The sequence below is a fragment of the Neomonachus schauinslandi genome, chromosome 4, assembly GCF_002201575.2.
Source record: "Neomonachus schauinslandi chromosome 4, ASM220157v2, whole genome shotgun sequence".
NCBI lineage: Eukaryota > Metazoa > Chordata > Mammalia > Carnivora > Phocidae > Neomonachus > Neomonachus schauinslandi.
The window spans coordinates 19,079,489-19,084,243 of NC_058406.1; positions in this window are offsets into that span (position 1 = coordinate 19,079,489).

The following is a 4,755-nucleotide window of genomic DNA, read 5'->3' on the forward strand; positions in this document are numbered from 1 at the left end:
GGTGAAGAACTACCCTCTGAGCCCTCCTGGGGGATGTACTCGGTGGGATTAGGAAATATATGCAACCTCATGTGATATATCTCCAACATTCCTATCTTCTTAGATGGGAGACACATTAACCAGAGAAATGCTGACATCTCAACCTCAGTGAATACAGAGCCATGTTGAAACCAGTTTTGGGCAACTAAACAAGCATATTAGAGCTACTTTCAGCTGCAAGAGATAACACATTAAATCTAGAATCTCTAATAAGGGCATTTATATCAATAAAATCAGTCTGATCCACTGTTATGTTCTTTCTTTCTTGACTCCCCAGCAGACCTACTAATTAGGTCCTCCGAGGGCAGAGGTCTGGCTTCCGTCTTGTTAGCAAGCTCCGCAGGTAAATTTTATGTAGCCAGTTGGAATCCACCAAGGAGTAGCATTGGGGAACCACTGGTCAAATCCACTTTTTTCCTTTAAATGGATCAGAATCTGAGGTGCAAGAGAGAGCGACTTGCTCCAGACCAAGAGTGAGTTTGTTGTCAAAGTCAGGACCAGAACTTTGGTGTCCTGACTCCTTATGAGAACAGCGACTGCTCTTTTTTTTTTTTTTAAAGATTTTATTTATTTATTTATTTGAGAGAGAGAGAGAGAGCACATGAGAGAGGGGAGGGTCAGAGGGAGAAGCAGACTCCCTGCTGAGCAGGGAGCCCAATGCGGGACTCGATCCCGGGACTCCAGGATCATGACCTGAGCCGAAGGCAGTCGCCTAACCAACTGAGCCACCCAGGCGCCCCAGCAGCGACTGCTCTTTTAAGTCAGCTTTGCAACAAACCTGGAGGCCTTTGTTCAGCATTCCTGAGAAATTAGTGCGGAGATGGGCTGTGATGGTAAGCAAAGGCAGGCTGCTCGTGGCCAATGCTACAGGCACTGTGATAAAGGTGACCCTAGTTTTGGAGAGAATGATGTGTTTCCTTCCGGTTTATTTTGATTATACGTGACTGAAAAACCAACCCGGCAGGGTTAAGCCAACAGGAAAGGTATTGGTTTCCCCACTACAGGTTTGCTTCAGATATGCCCAGACACAGAAGCCCCACTCCTCAAGGTCGGGTTTTCACTGGCTCTGACTCAGTATTGCTCCCCCTCTGCTGACTCGGTCTTCCGGCAGGCTGGACCCTCTGAGCTCGCCCTGCCCAGGTGCTTGGCATGGCAGGGAAGAGAGAGATTTGCCACCGCAGTCTCAGCAAAAGTCCCCTTGGACATGTAATTGAGTTACATGTCCTTCTTTAAATGAAGTAGTGGGGCCAGAGAAACGCGATAGGCTTTTTGACCCAAGCCTAGGTCAAGCACCCCACTCCGAGTCAAGTTACGCCACTCTGAGAGCACAGGTGGCCAAGGTCAGGGTAGGATGAGAGCAATTGCTGAATGGCAAAAAACACAGATGTTCACAGTGCTAGGAACCATAGAGAAGCTGACAATGACTGTGAAGGGGGGACGATTATAATCCAGGGGTAACACTAAGGTGTTAGTTACAATGCTATGGTGGTATTAGGGGTGATGGTTATAATACTCACCTTTTTGGGTATCGGCCCAGCTCTCAACCTCCACCTTCTCTGGGAATTATCCTCCTCCCATACAGAAGGGTAGGTGGCCACCATCGGGTATGTTCAATGTGACACAGCTCCTTCCTGGCTATAGCTCAGTGCCACCCTTAGAACTAGCTAGAGGGATCCATACCTTTCAAAGGGGCCCCAATATCAAAATCACCCCAAAAGTCATTTATGAAAGACCATACAGGGATCTTGGTGCTACACAGCATAAGCTGTAATCCTCAATATCTGCTCTCATACCTAACACCATTCAGCCCTGGGGACACGAACGCTTCTCCACTCTTCTTGCTTTATGTCCTTAAAACAAAAGACCACCGCATCCAAATACCATGAAGCTTTGCACTGCTGCTGACATCACAGACAGCCACGGTTCGGGGTGTGGAGCAGACTGAGTGGTGAGGGTCCCTAGGTGAGACAAATGAATTCTCTTGTCAAATCCTTCCTCTCAGAGAGCAGGAATGATGCGGCGAGAAGGTCCTATTTCCAGCGAGTGCTGAGCATCCATTTTCTTGCTCTGCTTCAAGCGTTCCAGTGTGTAGATGGTTTTTGCAATAGTAACATATGATGGCTGAGGAATATCTTGCAATATAGAACAATGTATTTTGCTCTTAAATTTGTTTTTTGTCCTTTTAAGTAAGCTCTACACTTGGGGCTTGAACTCACAACCCCGAGATCAAGAGTCACACGCTCTAATGACAGAGCCAGTCAGCACCCCTGAAACTTCATTATAGCAACATACTTAGTAATTTTGTTCAAATCAAGGCAAGAAAAATAGATTTTATGGAATAAAGATGGAACAATTTGTGAATTATCCACATCTTTATTTTCTTACTTATCCAGTATTGCTGGCCTTTGGCCAAAATACCCGTATATGTTCAATAATAATTAAGTTCAGTCATGTTTGATATTTTCATGACTTTCTCTGTGTAAAAAAAAAAAACAAAACATATTTTTCAACATGTCATTATGAACGTGTAGTTGTCAGTATTTGCCGCAGGATAGATTTCTTGCCGCTGCATTCCACGAGAATCCCCGTTTCTTGCCCACGTGTTCCTTACTGCACTAGGTCGAGACCGGATGGGTTTTGTTCCTGGCACTGACTGTGGAGGCACCTTGCTGAGGACAGCAGTGGGAAGTGGGGATGAAGGAGGTGGTGATGAAGATGCGGGCACGGAGGTGGAGGTGGTGAGCACAGCAGCTGGGGCCACCCTCCTTACCGCCTCGCTTGCTTACGTGCAGAAGACTCTAGGCTCCACCTCAAGGGGGCAGGCAGTGGGTAGGGGGAGCAGTGGAGCGCAGGACCTGAAGTCGCAGGCACTGCTGGGGGGGGGGGGTGCAGGGAGCTGGGAGCTCTTCTGCAGGCCCCGCTCTCCGGCTGCCAGCTCTGTGACCCCGGCTGAGTTACTTCTCCCGCCTGGGCCGCTCCCTCACCCCGTTCACTGTGGGGGCTGCATGAGAAGAAGGTGGCTACTGAGCAGAGCGCCTAGCACATGGCGCATATTACATGGACTTGTGTTCCTCATTCTACCAGGCTGTAGGCGCTGCAAGAGCAGAAATCTGATCTCTTACTCACTTCGTTCGCTGGCAACACGGAGGTGCTCCACAAACAAGTTTAATAACACCTTCCTCTCCACGCCCCCATGGTCTCCCCCCCTTCCTGCCTGGGTGCGGGGCGCTGGCTCTGCCCAGAGGCCGCACCCCTCACCGGGAGAGCGAGAGCCAGGCTATTGTTGTGGCTGAGATTCTTTCCTAAACGGAAGGCCCCGAATTACAGAATAGCTGCCCTAATCTCTGTGGGGGCGCACATGGCCAGCGGAGGGGGCCCTCTCGTGGTGCCGGGGCCGCACCAACACCAGCCTGAGACCCCCCTGCTCACTGAAGCAGACCCCACCTGGAGCCCCATCTGTCCTCTGAGCTGCCTTTTCTCAAGACCCCCACCACCTCACGCATCTTCTCACAGAAACCGTCCCTTCTCTGCACCCCATCTTCCCTCTCAGCCCCCCTGAGCCTCTCCCTCCCTCTTCCTCTCCTTCTCTCTCCCTCTGTCTCACTCTTTTCCCCCCTTCCCCACAACCCCCCAACCTCTTGCCCTCACTGACACCCTGACACTCCTGCTGTCTTTAGGCCTGTAGCTCTCACCATCCCTCCCCCAATACCCCACCCCCCCTCCCATCACACCCAGGCCAGAAAGCCCCACCCCCTACCCACCCCCCACCCCCCTTCTCTGGCAGAACAAACGTCCTCCCCAGTCCCCTGCTTCGTTGGCCTCCGTGACAGAAGCACAGAAGCACTGCCCTGGCTGGAGTTGTGATCAGTCTGTCACGCCTCTGCCCACCGCCGCTGCCCCCCGCCAACCCCTAAGCAGGCTGCGCTCCCTGAGAGCAGAAACCGTGTCTGACCCAGCTGCTGACCTCACAGCACACCGCAGTGTTCAGAATGATTTGCTGACAGCAGCTGAGACTATGGGGTTAGAGAAAAGACTGAGGCCGGAGGTGTCAGGAAGGTGTCAGTGCTGGGCGAGAGCTAAAAGGCAGATTCATCTAACATTTATGAGCACCTTAAGGCACGAGAGGCTTTCTCAGGCACCACAGCCGCTGCTTCCTCACGCCGCTCAGTCCCATTTTACACCGAAGCAAACTCAGAGAGGTCGAGCTCACACTCCAGGCCACACCGCCAGTGAGTGGTTACACCAGGGTTGGTTAGCATCAAAGGCAGGGCCGAGGTGCGGGTGGCTGCGGTGAGGGGGCTGTAGCGGGCTGCTACGGGAGGTAACATTGTGGATCTGGGGTGTGAGGCTGGATCTGAAGGCCTCCCTGAGCCATCTCATTATTCCCGACACTGACCAGAGCTGCTCCCCCAGCCTCCCCTACCCACGCACCTTCTTCCCACTCTCTCCTCCGGAAGGAGCCAGTTCTGACTCAGACCCATTCCAATCGATCATCAAGGTGATCCGGGAATGAGCCTGGAAATAGGAAGGAAACCTCTCTCAGACTTGACCTCCCACTGGCACAAGGTCCTGGCTCTAGCACCGGAAGGAGCCACTTTAAGGATCTCCTTAGGGATCCGTGACCAGAAAGGCAGATGATCCGGTTCTTGGCAAGTGTAACCGGGAGACCGGCAGGGCCCGCAGCTGTAGCTCCGCCTCATGATCTCCCCCCCCCCG